This window comes from Narcine bancroftii, chromosome 2 (genome assembly GCF_036971445.1).
Source record: "Narcine bancroftii isolate sNarBan1 chromosome 2, sNarBan1.hap1, whole genome shotgun sequence".
NCBI lineage: Eukaryota > Metazoa > Chordata > Chondrichthyes > Torpediniformes > Narcinidae > Narcine > Narcine bancroftii.
The window spans coordinates 114,261,507-114,282,738 of NC_091470.1; the positions used below are offsets into that span (position 1 = coordinate 114,261,507).

The 21,232-nt window shown below is 47.2% G+C and overlaps 1 long non-coding RNA gene across 5 annotated transcripts in view; it reads left to right on the forward strand.

The window, feature by feature from the left end:
* The window catches only part of LOC138754173 (uncharacterized), a 26,786-nt gene extending 6,369 nt beyond the window's left edge, over nucleotides 1-20,417 (forward strand). The window contains exons 3-4 of one of the 5 annotated variants that reach the window (XR_011351590.1): nucleotides 5,079-5,185; nucleotides 18,609-20,417. This is a non-coding gene — a long non-coding RNA (uncharacterized lncRNA). Of the gene's footprint in view, nucleotides 1-5,078; nucleotides 5,186-16,660; nucleotides 16,885-17,695; nucleotides 17,825-18,608 lie in introns of those variants that run through there. The other 4 variants (XR_011351588.1, XR_011351589.1, XR_011351592.1 and 1 more) reach the window with 4 other exon arrangements.
* Nucleotides 20,418-21,232: the final 815 nt, after the last annotated feature.

Below are 21,232 nucleotides of genomic sequence, written 5' to 3' on the forward strand. Positions count from 1 at the left end.
ACACACACTCTGACCCACTCATCCCTGACCCACTCACCCCTGACACAGACTCTGGACAAACTCACCCCTGACCCATTCACTCCTGACACACTCATCCCTGACCCACTCACCTGACACACCCACCCTGACACACTCTCTCTGACCTACTCACCCCTGACACACTCACCCCCAGCACACTCTCTCTGACCCAATCACCTCCTGGGACACTCACTCCTGACACAATCACCCCTGACACACACACTCTGACCTACTCATCCTTGAGCCACTCAACTCCTGGCACACTCACTCCAGACACACTCACCCCTGACACACAGACTCTGGACAAACTCACCCCTCACCCATTCACTCCTGGCACACTCATTCCTGACCCACTCACCTGACACACTCTCTCTGACCTACTCACCCCTGACACACTCACCCCCAGCACACTCTCTCTGACCCAATCACCTCCTGGGACACTCACTCCTGACATAATCACCCCTGACACACACACACACTCTGACCTACTCATCCCTGACCCACTCAACCCCTGACACACTCATTCTGGACACACTCACCCCTGAAACACTCACTCCTGACGCACTCGTTCCTGACACACTCATTCCTGACACACTCTGTCTGACCAACTCACTCCTGACACACTCCTCCTGACACAATCACCCTTGACAGGCGCTCTCTGACCCAATCAACCCCTGACCCACTCACCCCCTGGCACACTCACTCTGGACACACTCACCCCCTGACCCACTCCTGATACACTTACTCCTGACACACTCATCCCTGACACTCTCTCTGACCTACTCACCCCCTGACACACTAACTCTGGACACACTCATCCGACCCACTCACTCTTGACACACTAATCCCTGACACACACCATCTGACCAACTCACCCCTGGCACATTTACTTCAGACACACTCGCTCTGGACACACTCACCCCCTGAACTCACCACACCTGACATACTCACTCTAGACAAACTCACCCCCTGACACACTGTCTGACTAACTCACCCCTGACCCACTCACCCCCTAGCACACTTACTCCAGACACACTCACTCTGGACACACTCACCCCCTGAACCCACTCACTCCTGACACACTCACTCTGGACCCACTCACCCCCTGACCCACTCTCTCTTAACACACTAATCCTTGACACACTGTCTGACCTACTCACCCCTGACCCACTCACCCCCTGGCACACTTACTCCAGACACACTCACTCTGGACACACTCACTCCCTGAACCCACTCACTCCTGACACACTCACTTTGGACAAACTCACCCCCTGACATACTCTCTCTGATCTACTCACCCCTGACCCACTCAGTCACCCCTGACCCACTTACTCCTGACACACTCACCCCCTGCCACACTCACTCTGGACACACTCACCCAGACCCACTCACCCCCTGGAACACTCACTCTGGACAATCTCACCCCTGACACACTCACTCTGGACAAACTCACCCCTGACCCACTCACTCCTGACACACTCACCCCTTGACCCACTCACCTGACACACTCACCCTGACAAACTCTCTCTGACCTACTCACCCCCAGCATACTCACTTCCAACACCCTCACCCCGACACACTCTCTCTGACCTACTCACCCCCAGCATACTCACTTCCAACATCCTCACCCCCTGACACACACCCCTGACACACTCTCTGACCTACTCACCCCTGGCACACTCACTCCTGAGATAATCACCCCTGACACACTCTCTCTGACTAACTTACCCCCTGGCACAGTCACTCTGGATACACTCACTCCAACACATTCACCCCTGACACACTCTCTAACCTACTCACCCCTGACCCACTTGTCCCCTGACCCACTCACTCCTTACACACTCACCCCCTGACTCATTCACCCCTGACACTCTCTCTGACCCAATCGCCCCCTGGAACACTCACTCCTGACACAATCACCCCTGACACTCTCTCTCTGACCTTCTCACCCCTGCCCCACTCACCCCCTGGCACACTCACTCTGGACACAGTCACCCCCTGACCCACTCACTCCTGACACACTGTCTGACCCACTCACCCCCTGGCACACTCACTCCAACACACTCACTGCTGACACACTCACACACCCTGGCACACTATTACACATACTATTACCCAGTCACACACACTCGGGCGCTGACATACTCACATTCCCTGACATTGACAAACTCACACTCCCAGTTACTGGCGCACTCACATACCCTGACACACACACATCCAGTCACTGACAAAGTCATACACTCACACATCCAGACCCTGACACATACACACCAAATATTGACACACACATACAGAAATTGTAACACACTCACACCCACACTAACACTCAGACTCTGACACACCCAGAGACAGCTGAACACTAACTCACTCTCAGTCACAGACACACTCAGAGAGATAGTGATAAGCTCATTCATACTCAGAGGCAGGAACCTTCATAAAGGTAGTGACACACCCTGAGACAGTGACACAATCATTCTCACCCAGAATTTGAAGCACACACTCAAATCCACAGATACTGATGTATAGACACAGACACACACACCTCTAGGCAATGATATAATCACTCACTTCTGACTTCAGGTAGGCATCCACACACACACAAAGATTCAATGACATAGTTACTCAAACTCAGTGTTAAGTGACACATCAACTCACACCTCCAGAACAGCCATTCTCAACCTTTGTCTCTGCCCCCGGATTCTGATCAAAGTTTATGGGTCCCCCTTCCCCGTGAAGCAGTCAAGTTTTGGTTTCTTCTGTACTTCTACCGACTGCATAAAAATCAGAAAGATTCTGTCATGTGCGGTTACTTAAAAGTGCAATCGCCCCTCCCCGTGAAGCAGTCAGGTTTTTGTTTCTTCCATATTTCTACCGACTGCATAAAAAGCAGAAAGATTCTGTCACGTGCAGTTACTTAAATGTGCCATCGGCCTCCCCATTGAGAATGGCTGCTCCAGTCCCCGACATCGCTCACAATCACCCCTTGATTTCAAAAAGGCCAAGAGCACTGTCTATCGTAAAGGCCATGGCACCAGACAGCATCCCATCTGTTCCAAATTTAGTTGAGCCTTTAACCAGACTGTCCCAGTGCAGTCGCAACATTGGTGTCCACCTTAATATGCAAGAACACATTCATCGAAAGAATTACAAGTGATTCAAGAATGTGGCAAATAATTGTGATCTTGACAGAAATGCTGTCACAGAGAAGTGAAAATAATTCCCCTTAAGATATATTTCATGGCTTGAAATTCAATTAGCAGTGATTCCTAATATGTTGGTTGATGGACAAATTAATTCTCCAGAAATCAAGCTTTATTGGCCCTGACATGTAACACTAGTCTGCATTTCTCCATGAAGTGAATTGCTGATTACAAATTCAGTAAGTCAGGCAGCATCTACGGATGGCCAGGTTGAAAGGGAATATTCAAAGTTTAGAGTTGAAAGCTTCAAGACTGATTGTGGCGAGGGGAGGTAGCCACTATCAATTAGGCGTAGGAGGGGAAAGACAGGAGCCAGCAGGGAAGGGTAAAGGACGACAGACAGATGGAGATGAATGGGAAGGGGCAGAGGGGATTATGAAAACATTGAAATGCTGGAGGAACTCAGCAGTCTCACAGTGTCCATAGGAGGGAAAGATATATGACCAATGTTTCGGCCTGAGCCCTGTTGGACTCTGGCTTTAACTTACTCTTAATTTTAGTCTATGTGTAGTCTGAGTCCAGCGCGTTCTTTGAATGAAGTGATAGGAGAAGGTATTCGGTTCAACAGTCAATTTATTACACAGCACAAGAATAAAACTTAACAGAGCTCTGGGTCAGTCTGTTAGTTCATAGGTCACCTGCCAGTGAGCTACTCCCCGAGACTGACCCCTATTGTCCAGTTGGTTCAGTTTATATAGGTCAACCTTATCATACAGAACAAAAGTTGGCTTCCTTTGCTAGATTTCATTATCATACAGAACAAAAGTTGTCTTCCTTTGCTAGATCTTTTTGCATAAGGGTTATCACAAGTCATCTCCTGTTTTGCAGATATCTGGGGTGTAGCACTCCCATGTTAATCCTCCTGGCCAGACTATCCCGTTGTGTTGATCAGAAATTACTTCATCCCCAGATATCTCTAATCACCATTCTGTTCTTGTCCTGCCAATTTCTGCTGTTCTCTTTAACACCTCCTCCTGCCTTAATCTTCCTCCTAGACTGGTTTTCCATTCCCTTTGATTCTTGCGGGCCATTCTTTGTTCTGATCTGGCCTGTGTCTCCTGTGCTACTTCCCACCTCCTTCAGTTGAGCATTCCTCCTAAATCGTTTTATGCATATCCTCTCCCTGTATCTTGGGAGCAGCCAATTTTGTTCAGCCAACTTTGCTCCATGCTGTGACAGCCACTTAGCCACATTCCTCTTTCCCTGACTCATGCAGTCCAAATAAACTTATTGATTAATCATTTATTTCATACTGTTTTAACCCCTAGATTCCATGCAGTAAATATACACTTATTAATTTATCATTTATTTCATACTGTTTTAACCCCTAGATTCCAACAGTCCCCCTTTTGGTCTCATGAAAATGAGACCAATCACCAGTTAATTTATTAGATAGTAAAGAGCCCTTATTGAATTTAACATCATACACTTGTCCATTATGCACACACTTACGTCCTGTGTGAGCCCCCACACAGTGTTCAGGAAAGTTAGTCCAATCAGTAAAGTACTGTTCTTTTTCATTGTGCGACCCCCAGGCCGAGTGCACACACTTTGTACAGTGGTTTTCTACTCCAGCCCCTTCAAGGGCTCGGAATACCAGTACCCATAGTCCCCACATAGTATTCATCCCAGCTTCTTTCGTTGTTTTGATGCCAATAACTTGATTATGCCGTCAACCACTGATACACAGTCACTGTAATCCAATAGTCTCTTTAAAAAAAGGACTTTAAGTGTTCTTAGTCCGTGGTTGCTTCACAGGTTCTCAGTCACCTCCGTTCGAATCTGTTCCAATGTCCGTGTCGGTGGGTCCGTTGCTGCACACTGACTCCAATGATACCACGTCTCGCCTTTTCCTTGTAGTCGAACCGCGTGGGACGTCCTCTCCACCACTCGGTAGGGTCCTGTCCACCTGGGCTCCGACCACTTTCCCTTGATGACCTTTAGCAGAATCCACTCCGCGACTGAAGGTATCGGTGTTTCCCCTTCTCTGTTGGGACTTGTGACCTGTTGTGAAAAATCTGACACCAGAGCCGTTAGTTTATCATAATACAGCCTGCATCCCATTGAACTTACCTCATTCTTCGTAGTCTGACTTCCGGCTCCTGGTCCCGGGAACTGGTGCCCCGTTCGTAGTTCATATGGAGTGAATCCTGTCACAGAACTTACCGAACTCCTTATTGACATTAATGCCAGAGGCAACGCATCCACCCAATTTAGTTTGGTCCGTGCCTGTACTTTCCCGATCTTACCTTTTATTGTTTGGTTCATCCTCTCCACTATTTTCTGCCATGTTAATGCCTTCATGGGTAAACGTAACATTTGGAGCATTCAGGATCTTTTCTAGTCTCGTCTGCCTTAACGAAGTCATTGTAAATGCTGTGGAGCTCACAAATGCTACAATACTATGTGTTGTTAATACTGTCAGGCCCTGTCCCATTACTATGTGTGCCACCTTTTGTAGAATCTTTGCTACTCCTGCTGCATGTCTTGTACATGGTGGGTGTCTGTCTTCCGTTGGGTCTAGTGTGATACTCCCATACATGAGCACACATCTTCCACCCCCTTTTTTCTGAAAACGAACACCATCAATTGTGTGTGCTTTTTCAGAAACATCCAAAAAGAAAGGTAGTTATAATTTGGAATCGCCAAATCTATAGCTGTTGTAAGAGCTTGCTTCAATAGAATAAAACTCATCTCAGCCTGTGCAGTCCAATCAAGTGTAGCTCCCAGATTCCTCATCCCCTGCTCATTCACCAAAGTTCGCAGTGGATGTGTCAACTCACCATACGATGGGATAACCTGCCTACTATAACCTGACAAACCCAAAAACAAAAGCATCTCCTTTACTGTCTTTGGTTTTGGATGATGTAGTATTGCATCTGCCAAATAGGGGTGTAATCTGACAGTTCGAAGGTCATGGGATCAACCTGCTGACAAAAACCCACATCTGCTGATCCCACTGACCACAGGTTCTCAGGGAGAGAGTCTAGCATAGGGCTGAGTCGGGGTGATCCATCTTCTCCCTACCATGAAATCGTTCAATCTGTCTATGCTCAAGGAGGACTTGATCATATGTAATGGACCAAATTCTGTATGCCTGAGCAGATGAGGAGAACTGCACTGTCGGTATTTGGGTGTCAGACCAGTCCCTCAGGGACTTCAAGTTCCGACACATCGGTCCCAAATCTTTTGCCTGATGAGTAGTGCCAATTGCAAGGGTGACATGAGGGATGGCCTCACCTGCCATCTCCTACCATTCCAGCTGTTCAGATGTCAGTGCCACCGCAGCGGCCACTCCCTCCTTTCCTATCACTATGTAGTCCGAATTAATTTCCCATTGCCTGCCCTCTACCTCTTCATAAAAGGCATGCTGATACATTTCATCCCCATCCCTATCGTAAAAGAGGGTCATATGGGGAGGGTCCGAGGGAGGGGTATACGGGTGTAACGTCTGGATCCACGGCTTCCATTGATTATAAAGCTTTAGCAGCCCTCCCTTCTGTGGGTCCTCAGGTTGCAGCAGCCCCCAGTAAATGTCAGCCCATTGTCCCTCAGACGCGGATCCTCCAGCTGCCGCCAACAACATCTGAGAACTGGAATGCAGTGTAGTTACTGAACAGTTCATAGAATATCCATTTGGAAAGGTGATCTCTATTCCGCTGGGTCCACAAAGGATCGATGCTCCACACTTGACCAACAGGTCTCTGCCCAAGAGATTGGTAGGGCACCTGGCTGACAAAATGTATTGATGTGTAAAAGTCTGTCCTGCCACAGAAGTGACTAGTGGTGTAGAAAACGGCAGATTTTCTGGTGTACCCGAGAACCCTATCAGCTGGACGCTAGAGGATGATGTTTTATCTTGAAATTCAGTGCCAGTGAGTGTTGAAAATCTGGCTCCCGTATCCACTAAAAAGGATACTTCCATGTCCATAACTTTAATCTGCAGGAAAGGGTCTGCCAACCTAGCCTGCTCGTGGGTGCTCGGGCTCCGTCACTGTGGGCAATATTGCTCCTCCTCTGTCAGCAAAGGGAATTGTCTCTTTGGAGCTAAAGCCGCATGGGGTGCCTGATGTACCGGGGGTGGCACTGACGATCTCTGGGACTGGACCCAATGCTCATTTTGTGGTGGTCCATATCCCCTTCCCCCAGTGTCCCGAGGATCCCAAGCCAGGGGGCAGTCTCTCTTCCAGTGTCCTGGCTGACCGCATACAAAACATACGGCTGGCTGCATTCGTGGAGCACCCCGACCTCTCCCTCTTACTCGGAATCCCCCCATTGGACCTCCCATTCTGGCCACATAGGTGGGACCCGGTGCCCAATATGGGGCCGGGTGCCAACTCATATTATTCCCTTGTGGTGGCTGCGTTGGCTGCTGAATCATCTGGTTTGCACCCTTTGAGGAAATCTTTTTTTCCTCATTCGCCTTTTGCCTAGCCTCTGCTAATTGAAGCTTAAGGAGTTGCACTTGTGCCGACTCCGTAGTTTGTTTGTCCTCCTTTTGCTTAGCCCTGTAACGTTTCAGGTGATGGGTCAAATATTTTCCCCATTGCTCACTCGAGCAGCCAGGAATATCAGGGTTATTCTCTAACGTCTCCCTCACAACAGCTGGCAGTCCGCTTGTTACTGCAGCCCTAAAGAGTGTAGTCTGCAAGGGATCTGTGGCTGGGTGTACTCCTGCTTTATCAGTCCAACTCTCCCTACACTGACTCAAAAAAGTCGAGATCTCCTCATCCTCCTTTATGGAAAAGGTCAGGGACTGCATGACACCGGGGGGAACGGGGAACTTATCTCTCATTGCCCCTCCTACTGCCGTAGCATGGTTGGCAAATGGCTCAGCATCGAGGCACCTAGTGATTCCTGCGATCATTTCTACCTGCTGAATCTCCCACAGCCCAAGCTGTTTCCCCAATAATGCTCTCCAATCCCCTATGGCTATCTTATGTCCCATCGTAAATTGGCAGAACTTTCCCATCCACGCTCCACCTCCCTCAGTCGGAGGTGGCATTTTGTCCAAAATACAATTCATGTCAGTGAATGAGAAGGGTTGATACCTTTCCCCAATTTGCGGACCCTCATAAATTAGCAGCATCTGTCTATATCTTTCTGGAAGCCGTACTTCCCCCCTTTCCCGCAACGCATATCCCAAAGGGAAGCGAGGGTTCTCCTGACCCTGTCTTCTGTGTGTGATCATGCTTCCCTCTCTGCTTCTCCTAAGTACAGTAACAGCCGGATTTTTCCAAACCCTCGTGGTACCTTCCCCTGACTCTGCAGCTCTTTCCAAATCTGTTCGTACCGTTCCCTAGCCTGTCCTTCCTCTCCCTTCGGTCATCCTCCCAGTAATTGATCCCTTGTTATCTCCCACTGTCGGTTTACAGATAGGGGAACCCCTCTGTCTCCCCCGAGCTCTTGCCCTACATCCCTATTTACTCCTTCCATTTCCGTTCTGATCTTTAACCCTTTAGAGTTCGTGATTTTGACACCCTGCAATCTACTTCGTCCCTTCCCACGTTGTATAACCACTAGATGACCAGCAGCTCCCTGAAAACAGGTGTTCCCCTTCAGGGATGATCAGAGAGAGAGCCAGCTGGGGGATTATGTGTCTCGTGGTTGTGTGAAGTGTCTATTGTTTGTTTTGCGGTTAGTCTGTGTACACAGGTGCCTCACTGTGTGACTGCCTATCCCCACTGTGTTTCCCTGATCCGTATTCTAAATACCTTGCCTCTATGCCCTCTCTACCCTGTAAAACAGTACAATCTGTAACCTCTGCTACCCCTTTTTCAGAAGTACTTAAAACATCGAGAGTAATACAGTGATATACACAGCAACAATACCAGCGTGCATGAAAAAACAGTTAAATGCCGAACACCTTATATAGATACTTATTACTATTATGGTACACGATTCTTAAACAAATACTTATTACACACTATAGAAACAAATAACTATCACACAATACACCTTATACAGATACTTATTATACACTACTATGGTACACGATTCTTAAACAAATACTTATTACACACTATAGAAACAAATAACTATAACACAATACACCTTATACAGATACTTATTATACACTACTATGGTACACGATTCTTAAACAAATACTTATTACACACTATAGAAACAAATAACTATCACACAATACACCTTATACAGATACTTATTATACACTACTATGGTACACGATTCTTAAACAAATACTTATTACACACTATAGAAACAAATAACTATCACCCCATACACCTTATACTACTTGGCCAAGTGTCTAAATCTACCTCTCGAGATTGCTACAAGGGGCTCCAACCCCGTACTACTAGAGGGACCTCAACCTCCTTAGAGGGATTCCAACCGGACCTCAACCTCCTTAGAGGGATTCCAACCTTTTCCTAGAGGGACCTCAACCTCCGTAGAGGGATTCCAACCTCCTTTTCCTCGAGGGACCTCAACCTCCGTAGAGGGATTCCAACCGGACCTCAACCTCCTTAGAGGGATTCCAACCTTTTCCTAGAGGGACCTCAACCTCCGTAGAGGGATTCCAACCTCCTTTTCTTCGAGGGACCTCAACCTCCGTAGAGGGATTCCAACCTCCTTTTCTTCGAGGGACCTCAACCTCCGTAGAGGGATTCCAACCTCCTTTTCTTCGAGGGACCTCAACCTCCGTAGAGGGATTCCAACCTCCTTTTCTTAGAGGGACCTCAACCTCCGTAGAGGGATTCCAACCTCCTTTTCTTAGAGGGACCTCAACCTCCGTAGAGGGATTCCAACCTCCTTTTCCTCGAGGGACCTCAACCTCCGTAGAGGGATTCCAACCTCCTTTTCCTAGAGGGACCTCAACCTCCGTAGAGGGATTCCAACCTCCTTTTCTTAGAGGGACCTCAACCTCCGTAGAGGGATTCCAACCTCCTTTTCTTAGAGGGACCTCAACCTCCGTAGAGGGATTCCAACCTCCTTTTCCTCGAGGGACCTCAACCTCCGTAGAGGGATTCCAACCTCCTTTTCCTAGAGGGACCTCAACCTCCGTAGAGGGATTCCAACCTCCTTTTGTTTTATTCTTGTCTTTAACTAGGTCTTTTGCAGAGTAGTGACAACACACAATTTTATCTTTGCCAATAGCAGAACTTCGTTTGAACAGGCGTCTGCTTACCTCCCTCTGTTGAATGGTCACTTGTTGTTATCATCACACCACAATCGACCGGTGTTTCGTATCTTTTCTTCCGTCACTTCTCCATCTTCATCACGTCGGGGTCACCAAATTGTTGGACTCTGGCTTTAACTTACTCTTAATTTTAGTCTATGTGTAGTCTGAGTCCAGCGCGTTCTTTGAATGAAGTGATAGGAGAAGGTATTCGGTTCAACAGTCAATTTATTACACAGCACAAGAATAAAACTTAACAGAGCTCTGGGTCAGTCTGTTAGTTCATAGGTCACCTGCCAGTGAGCTACTCCCCGAGACTGACCCCTATTGTCCAGTTGGTTCAGTTTATATAGGTCAACCTTATCATACAGAACAAAAGTTGGCTTCCTTTGCTAGATTTCATTATCATACAGAACAAAAGTTGTCTTCCTTTGCTAGATCTTTTTGCATAAGGGTTATCACAAGTCATCTCCTGTTTTGCAGATATCTGGGGTGTAGCACTCCCATGTTAATCCTCCTGGCCAGACTATCCCGTTGTGTTGATCAGAAATTACTTCATCCCCAGATATCTCTAATCACCATTCTGTTCTTGTCCTGCCAATTTCTGCTGTTCTCTTTAACACCTCCTCCTGCCTTAATCTTCCTCCTAGACTGGTTTTCCATTCCCTTTGATTCTTGCGGGCCATTCTTTGTTCTGATCTGGCCTGTGTCTCCTGTGCTACTTCCCACCTCCTTCAGTTGAGCATTCCTCCTAAATCGTTTTATGCATATCCTCTCCCTGTATCTTGGGAGCAGCCAATTTTGTTCAGCCAACTTTGCTCCATGCTGTGACAGCCACTTAGCCACATTCCTCTTTCCCTGACTCATGCAGTCCAAATAAACTTATTGATTAATCATTTATTTCATACTGTTTTAACCCCTAGATTCCATGCAGTAAATATACACTTATTAATTTATCATTTATTTCATACTGTTTTAACCCCTAGATTCCAACAGTTCACATCAAATCGAGACCGCTGTCCCCAAGGAGTAACATGGTTTTGTGCCCCGGAGGGAAACCAAGATAAGGAGAAAGGGGGCTCAATTCCCATTCAGAGGATACAGTGGGACCCCATGTGGCAAAAGAGAAAACAACCATACGTATGGGACAGAGAAAAGGGGGATATCTATGACAACGCTAAACGCCAGGCTGCCACTCACAGAGTAGGGGACAACAGATGGGTAGACCTTTGCCAAACTACGGCAGAACTCTTGGGGGTTAAAAACTGTTGGGTATGTGGGGGACCCACAAGAGATGGATCATGGCCATGGAGCGGGGAGCCCCTGGAAGTATGGGAGTTGATGAGTTTTCACGGATCGGCAGATGAAACGCGCCCCCGCCAGACATGGCAGCTAGCTAATCACCCATTGGGAGAGGAATGTATCAGGAAGGAGCAAGGCAGGCATTATAAAGGAGACTCGAGATGCACAAGGGTTAAGATCTTGGGGAAGTTCCCTCGATGGCATCCTCAGCGACCCCGGTGGTTCCTGTCCCCACAGAAGGTAACACATTGTAGACCCATAACAGATAACAGATAACAGATAACAGACAATTTTGGGCTCATCCCTATCCACACGGATTTGCCCCAGAGGGTTTATATTGGATTTGTGGGAATACGGCTTACACTTTTTTGGAGCCAGACTGGAGGGGAACGTGCTGTATAGGTATCATTCAACCACAATTTGTGCTGTTACCACAGAACGACTCCCATCAGTTAGCAGCGCGTGTATATCAGGGGCTCCGCCAGAAGAGGGATTTAAAGATCGGTGAGTGGGGAGAGGACTGGCCTCCAGAGCGCATTATTTCTTATTATGGACCTGCTACTTGGGCACAGGATGGGTCCTGGGGATATCGAACCCCAATTTACATGTTAAACCGTCTGATTCGTTTACAAGCTATTTTGGAAATTATCACCAATGACACCGCTGCAGCCCTTGATCTGTTGGCAGAAGAGCAGCAACAGATTAGGGCCACGGTGTTTCAGAACCGCTTAGCTTTAGACTACTTGTTAGCCACTGAAGGGGGTGTGTGTGGGAAATTGAATCTCACTAATTGTTGTTTGAAAATCGATGACAATGGGCAAGCAGTAAAAGAGATTTCATCTGGCATTCGCAAATTAGCTCACGTCCCGGTTCAGAACTGGCGACCCTGGGGCAGCTCATGGCTGGGAAACTTGTTCTCTGGAGCCTGGGGATGGATACAGACTGCAGTGCTAGTTGCTGGAGTTGTGGTATTGGCGTTGGTCCTGATCCCGTGCATCCTTCCCTGCCTCCAGTGCCTGATCCAACGAGCGTTGTCACAGAGAGACATCCCCAGACCCCAAGGCATGTATTTGTCACTACGGCCCTCCCAAGAGTATAGTGACTACAAGTGGTCAGAGATGCCGGCCCTTGCAATAACTCCTGAGGTCTCGGTCTGATAAGGTAACTGGTGGTTGGTCTCATTTTCATGAGACCAAAAGGGGGACTGTTGGAATCTAGGGGTTAAAACAGTATGAAATAAATGATAAATTAATAAGTGTATATTTACTGCATGGAATCTAGGGGTTAAAACAGTATGAAATAAATGATTAATCAATAAGTTTATTTGGACTGCATGAGTCAGGGAAAGAGGAATGTGGCTAAGTGGCTGTCACAGCATGGAGCAAAGTTGGCTGAACAAAATTGGCTGCTCCCAAGATACAGGGAGAGGATATGCATAAAACGATTTAGGAGGAATGCTCAACTGAAGGAGGTGGGAAGTAGCACAGGAGACACAGGCCAGATCAGAACAAAGAATGGCCCGCAAGAATCAAAGGGAATGGAAAACCAGTCGAGGAGGAAGATTAAGGCAGGAGGAGGTGTTAAAGAGAACAGCAGAAATTGGCAGGACAAGAACAGAATGGTGATTAGAGATATCTGGGGATGAAGTAATTTCTGATCAACACAACGGGATAGTCTGGCCAGGAGGATTAACATGGGAGTGCTACACCCCAGATATCTGCAAAACAGGAGATGACTTGTGATAACCCTTATGCAAAAAGATCTAGCAAAGGAAGACAACTTTTGTTCTGTATGATAATGAAATCTAGCAAAGGAAGCCAACTTTTGTTCTGTATGATAAGGTTGACCTATATAAACTGAACCAACTGGACAATAGGGGTCAGTCTCGGGGAGTAGCTCACTGGCAGGTGACCTATGAACTAACAGACTGACCCAGAGCTCTGTTAAGTTTTATTCTTGTGCTGTGCTGTGCTGTGTGGTGTAATAAACTGACTGTTGAACCGAATACCTTCTCCTATCACTTCATTCAACGAACGCGCTGGACTCAGTTCACACATAGACTAAATTAAGAGTAAATAAATTAAAGCCAGAGTCCAACAGCCCTTCTTCAAAAACAGAGGTGTGTGTGTGTGTGTGTGTGTGTGTGTGTGTGTGTGTGTGTGTGTAAGAAAGAGGGAGACAAAGGGAGATCAGCAGGGAGGAACATGATGAGGCATGGAAGGGTCAAGGTGGATTCATGATTCATTTCCTGGAGGGTGTTTAGGGGGGAGCAAACATTACCAATACAGGAATCTGAAGGTGATAAAGGAACCATGGGAGGAGAGGTGAAGGGGATAGAGTGATGAAATATGTGAGTGAAGCTGGATGAACTAGGGGGTGGGGGGAGGGGAAAGATAGTAGTGGTTGGGACCAGGCACTGCCATACTCACATTCCTTGACATTGACAAACTCACACTCCCAGTTACTGGCACACTCACATGCCCTGACATTCTCACCCCTGACTGACACACTCACTCTGGACACACTCACCCCCTGACACACTCTCTCTGACCTACTCACCCAGACCCACTCACCCCCTGGCACACTCACTCCTGACACACTCACCCCCTGGCACACTCACTCTGGACAAACTCACCCCTGACACACTCATCCCTGGCACACTCACTTCCGACACCCTCACCCCCTGACACACTCTCTCTGACCTACTCACCCCTGACCCACTCACCCCTGGCACACTCACTCCTGACGCACTCACCCCTGACACATGCTCTCTGACGCACTCACCCCTGACCCACTTACCCCCTGGCATATTCACTCCGGACACACTCACCCCCTGACCCACTCACTCCTGACACATGCTCTCTGACCTACTCTCCCCCTGGCACACTCACCCCTGACACACTCTGACCCAATAAAATTATGGGAAAATAAAGGAGTGGAGAAGATTGATTTGGTAAAGGAGAGTGGGACACAGGAGGTGAGGGTTACCTGAAAATGGAAAATGCGTCCATACAATTGGAACGTATGTTACCCAGGTGGATCAGGCCTATGCCTGGGAGTGCAGAAGGCCAAGAAGAGGTAGATAGACATGTTACCTGAATTGTGCCAGAGGAGGAGGCGTTAGAACAACCGCTGCACCTCCTGCGGTGGCTGGGGAAAATGGAGGGGTGGCAAAGACATACCCTCTCCATCTGTGTCATTTTTCACCACTTTCTGGCTCACTTCTCCAACCTGCTCCTCCTCATTCTCTCTCCAAAATCAGTCTCGATCTGAATCATCTCCCTTCCTGCTCCACCCACCAAGTTCCTCCCGCAGATTTTTTTTTAAAACCGCAGATCCCAGCATCTGCTATCTCTTGCAGCTTGGGCCTTAGAGAGTGTTGGAGGACAGAGAGACTGAGGGGTCCAGGTACATTGTTCCTTGACAACTCATGTGGACAGGGTGGTGAAGAAGGCATTTGGCAAACTTACCTTCATTGGCTGGGGTGCAGAGTACAAAAGTTGGGACCCCATGATACAGCTGTTCAAGGTGTCGGTGAGACCACATTGGAGATGGTTCAACTATATAAAGGACTTTGGAAGGGATGGAGGAGATTCCCCAGGATGTGGTTTGGACTCGAGGGTTTGAGCTATTGGAAGAGATTAGATAGTTTGTGTTTTTGTTTCCTGGATTGAGGGGTGATCTTATAAAACCATGAGAGGCATGGATAAAGCGAATGCCCAGTCTTTTTCCCAGGATAGATGATTTTAAAACTACACGGCAGAGGTTTAAGGTGAGAGGGGAGAGATTTAAGAGGAACCTAATGTGCAACATTTCCACCCAGGGACTAGCTTTTGAGGAACATTTGACGGTTCTTGGACCGTACTCCTTGGAGTTCAGAAAAATGAAGGGGAAACCTCACAGAAGCATTCTGAATGTTGAAAGGCCTGTATAAATATGGAAAAGTTGTTTCTCATGGTAGGGAAGTCAAGGACAAGAGGGCACAACCTCAGGATTGAAAGGCACCCATTTAACACTGAGATCAGGAGGAATTTCTTTAGCCAAGAGTGGGGTGAACCTCTGGAATTTGTTACCATAGGTGGCTGTGGAAGCTAGGTCATTGGTGTATTTAAGGCAGAGATTGACAGATATCTGAACAGTTCGGGAATGGAGGGTTATGGGGAGAAGGCTGGGCAGTGGGGCTGAGTGAGAGAATGGATCAGCTCATGGTGGAATGGTGGCATGGAATTATGGCCAATGACCTAACCCTGCTCCTATGTCTTCTGGGATGGTCTAGATCTGGATCTACTAGAGGAGACTGCAGAATCAAGCACAATTTTGACTTTCAAAAGAGACAGTCAGGTTTATGGGTGGGAAGGGCTAGGGAGAACATAGGCCAAATGCAGGCAAATGGGACTCTCCCAGAAAGGCAACTTGGTCAGCATGGACAAGTTGGGCGGAAGGGCCTGTACGGCAATGTATGACTCCTGCTCCTCGGACACTTCCTTTCTGAACTCATGGTGCTGTTGACAAATGATGGTTTCTTGGTCCATTATCCTCCAAACTATTCGGTAAGGAATTTAAACTGGAGGTGGGGAGGGTGTGCTTCAGGAGAACCATAAAATCATAGCTACCCAGTTGGCGTAGTAGTTGATGCTGTTACAGTGCCAGCAAATGGGATTGGGGTTCGAACCCCGTGCTGTCTGTAAGGAGTTTGTATGTTCTCCCAGTGTCTGCGTAGGTTTTCCCCGGGGGCTCCGGTTTCCTCCCTCCCTTCAAAATGTATCAGGGCTTGTAGGGCAATTGGGTGGCATAGATTCGTGGGCCGAAATGGCCTGTTACCGTGCTCTAGTGTCTAAAATTAAAAATTTAAAAACAGCCAGCACAGAACAAAAGTTTCTAGAGGGTCAAATGTTTTAAATAACTCCTTTAATTTATTTTTTAAAGTATTCAGCTGGTGTACAGAGAAATGGCTTTTTCTGTTAAACATATTTTCTTTTTTTTTTACAATTCTTTGATACAGGTAAATCTAATTCAAAAGGCTTCTCCTCACGACAATGATTAAAAAAAAACCCAGGAGGCATTGTTAAAATTCTAAAAAGCTGTGCCAGAGAGATTTCACTGATTATCAGCATTCTACAATTTAATATCTAATACAGCCATAGCTTTATACCTGATGAGCAGTCACAGTGAATAAACATTCCTGGTGATGCTTGATACAAGTTCTGAGCAGGAGCTGAGGCGTTTCTTACAGTAAGATGCTATAAGATTAATATAATTCCAAACCAGCCTGTACTCCATCCACCACCCATTCACTGCACTCTACCTCTCTCAGTCCTATCGCCGCTCCTTCATTTGTGCACGCCCGACACTCTCACCGCACAGGCCTTTGACGACACTCCTTGCCGCAAAAAATGTAATTGCGTGGCTGCAAACTCACCGTATGTACCCGTTGAGAACAGGGATATTCTGTTATTGCAAGCTCGATGCCTCAAATAAAAACACAATGCTGGAGAAACTCAGCAGGTCAAACAGTGCATAGATGCATAACCAATATTTCGGGCTTGGGCCCTTCATCATGGTATTAATGACAGGGATCTCCCAGTTGCCAACCATTTCAATTCTGCCCCCACTCCTGTGCTGACATGTCTGTCCGTGGCCTCATGTACAGTCAAACATCCATAAATTGGTGGAACACATAATATTCCACCTGGCCCTCTCCATCCAGATGGGATTAACATCGACATCTCCTGTTCCTGTTCTCCCTCCCTTCCCCATGCCTGTCTCCTTTCCTCAAGCTCTCCACCCTTTCCCTCTCCATTCACAGAGCCATCCCCCCCACCCCGCTTGCTGCTGTGCCCTCCCTCCCTTATCCACCCCGCCTGTGGGCCTATGCTCCTCCCCCACCATTTCATTTGGCACCTGCCGACATCTTGTTCATACCTTGATGAAGGGTTCAAGCCTGAAACGTTGGTTCTGTATCTTTATCTTAGCTACATAAAGGACACTGTTTGACCTGCTGATATTCTCCAGCTTTGTGTTTTTACTTCAACCACAGGGTATGCAGACGTTCGTGTTTTACTCATCTGCTCAAACTCCCAGGTTCTGACCCAAATCACTGAATTCAACTCAGCCGCAAGGGGATGTGAGAATTCCAAACCCATGAGCCCACAGCCACAAGTTCAAGGTGTGAAAAGAAACCAAGATGCATTCAATGTATTATTGCTATGAGTGAACCATACAATCTCTTCCAATTGTGTACAGTCAGCAAAAGGAACTCCCCCCTCCCTTGCAATTGAACCTGTAGTTTTGGATTTGTGCTCAGCCCACTGTGGTTTGGAGGTTTTAACTCTTTGCACTCTGGCCACTTTTAACCCTTTCATCACACATAAACTCTGGACAGGGTCCAGGGGTAAACTACAGAACGAACCAGCTGGTGGTTGGGTATAAAACCAGTCCCAGAATACAGGGACACAGAGTATGTGCACTTATTGGTAGTCCCTGAAAACAAGACACAGAATCCAAAGGGTTAAAGTGGCTGTTCAACCTGTGGGTCATCCTTGCATGGGAGCAGGCCCATACAAACAGAAATACAGACAAGATGCACAACATGGAGCTGCAGCGGGGTCGTGCAGACTTCCCTTTATGAAGTAGCAGGACTTTCCATGCCGGTGTGGGGAAGGATGGGCGAATTGGTTGCATCTGATGCAAGGCACAGGTTGAGGGAATCATTTTTTTTTGTCATTTTGTACCTTTTTGTGGATTTCATTCACATCAACCTGGCTAGCTGTGCTTATCATTACCGTCTCACAAAGGTTGCGTGTCTGATTTAAAATGCAAAATTTGCACTTGGATTTAGAAATGCAGAATCCTCCATTGCTTTGACCATCATTCATGACCGACGTCAATGTCTCTACACTGGAATGGCTTGGAGCCCTGGATTAATCCATTTGATTTTGATTCAATTTCAGATTTATTGTCAGAGTAAATACATGACATCACATACGACCCTGAGATACTTTTTCCTGTGGGACAGGCAGAACGACCACTTGGAAGTACACATGGATTTTCAATTCTCCATGGTAGAGTGCAATAATTGACCTTTATGTTCCTTCACCCAGTGAATATTACTGCTTGTAATCAATCAATGCATTTGCAGACTTGGTTAGTGCTCTCTCATTACTGGAGAAAGTAACTGTCAATAGGACTGGGGCCATTGAAACCTTGTTCAAGGAACACAAATTACCTGTCCAGGATGTCGTCAATGTACAATGGGGTTCCATCTGGCACTTCCATTGTAAGTAAAAAAAAAACTTGAAAGAGAATGCTACACTTACCATTTTTTTGGATTAAATGTTGAATACAGTGACTGTGAGCGTGGTTGAGTCAGTATCATGAAAGAGTATGCTGTACGGTACTTTCATGCTACTATCGCCCAGAATCGCACGAGAGTGCCGCATATCACAAGCACAGGGACACATCGGAACTTGAAATCAAAAGTACAGATTCGAACCACCGTAACTTCAAAAATTCGTAAGTCGGACCATCGTAAATCAGGGACCATCTGTACATCATTCCATTAGCCTCTGCCCAGTTCCAATGAAACGTTGTGGCTGTCTTCAAGGATGTGGTGACTGCAGCATATGTTTGCATCTGCCAGTTAGAAGTAATTACCATTCATGAAAGAGATTTGGGGCAGCATAGTTAGTGCAGCAGTTAGCACAACACTATTACAGCGCCAGCGACCGAGGTTAAAATCTGGCGCCATTTGTAAGGAGTTTGTACGTTCACCCCGTATCTATGTGGCTTTTCCCCTGGTGCTCCAATGGAAGGCAAGCACTCAACTTGTGCTCTCATCTGCAGGGGCCGGTTTGACCAGGAGAATGAAGGCTTCTCTTGGATAGCTGACTCCGAAGCCTCGACTTCATTCCTCAGGGATGCTCCTGATGTCATGGAGATTTATAGCTCAGGCATGGGCCTTTCGGCCCAATTTGTACTCTGGCCCTCTGAGTCCCAACTTCCAGCATTTGGCCCACCTCACTCCACACCTTTCGTGTCCATGTAGCTATCTTTTATATGCCACAGCCATGCTCACCTCTACAACTTCCTCTGGCTGCTCGTCCCACACACCCAGCACCCTCTGTGTGAAAAAGCTGCCCCTTTAGCTCACTTTAAGTCTTCACACAAAAATCCTGGCAGGTCACACAGCATCCACAGAAAATGAGAAGCTGTCACCATTTTGGGCTTGAGCTCTTCTTCCAGCCCTACATCAGGAGTGGAAATGGGGCTCAGGTTTGAAACATCAACTGCCTCTCACATTCCATGGACGCTGCGTGACCTCCTGAGTTTCTCCAGCATCTTACTGCAGTGCACTAGGCCACGGCATCTGCAGATTTTCTTGTTTACCTCCTTTAAATCTTTCCCCTCTCAGCTTTAACCTATGACCCCTAGTTTTAGACTCTGCTCCTGTGGAGAAAAGCCTGTGACCATTCACCTAATCTATGCCCATATGATTTTTGTAGACATTGAGAAACCCTCTTGTGCTCCAGGGAAAAGAATCCCAGCCAATCCACCCTCTACTCGTACCTCAAGCCCTCCTGTCTCCGTAACACCTCCATTAATCTTTTCTGTGCCATTTGCAGCTTCATGACATCCTTCCTGTGACTGGGTGATCAGAAATGCATACAATGGTCCAAGCATGGTCTCACCAATGGCCTGTACAGCGGTGACCTGTACAGCCTCTCCTCCTGTCCTCAATGCTCTGATCAATAAAACCAAGTGTGTCAAATTCCTTCTTAAAGACTGGCTCCACTTCTTTTTAACTGAAGTAATGTTATTCCAGCTCCAACCCAGCCCACCAGCTGTGGAAGAATATTGCTCTGGAGAGGAAGACCAATCTTCTGCAAGGTGTCCCCTACTAGTTGAAGTGGTGGTGCAAGGAGAAGGTTGGGCCAATCACATGACTCATGCTAGAAGTTCCAAGGCACACGATCCATGTTCATCGCCAGATGTGACCATATCATTTGCTCCACAGCCTCCATACAACGGGGCACTAATTGAACCCCAGAGTTCTTTTTAAATCCCTACTTTTATGCATCGAACTTTAAATTTTTAATCAGTCAAAAAAGTGGGCAGCACAGTTAGCGCAACGCTGTTACAGCACCAGCGACCTGGGTTCGAATCCCGTGCTGTCTGTAAGGAGTTTGTACACTCTCCCCGTGTCTGCGTGGGTTTCCTCCCACCCTTCAAAATGGGTCCCAGCTCAATTGGATGTAATGGAGCGGCATGGGCTCATGGGCCAAAAGGACATGTCACCGTGCTGTATGTCTAAATTTAAAACATTCCAAATACCAAGAAAGGACGACTGTTATTCAAGACAAAGTGGAAACCACTGACCCGCCCCCACCCACCCACCTGTTGGCTTTCAGCTTCAGGAGCTATGAAGGTTCTCCCTTTTCCAATTATCACCTTGAGTTGGTCTGGATTCCTCCCCCATCCAGCATTGTCTGAATTCTGAGATTTCCTGCTTGTGGCTTATTCCTTGAAGAAACATCGGCTATATATCTCTGTCTCCTACGGACACTGAAAAGACCAG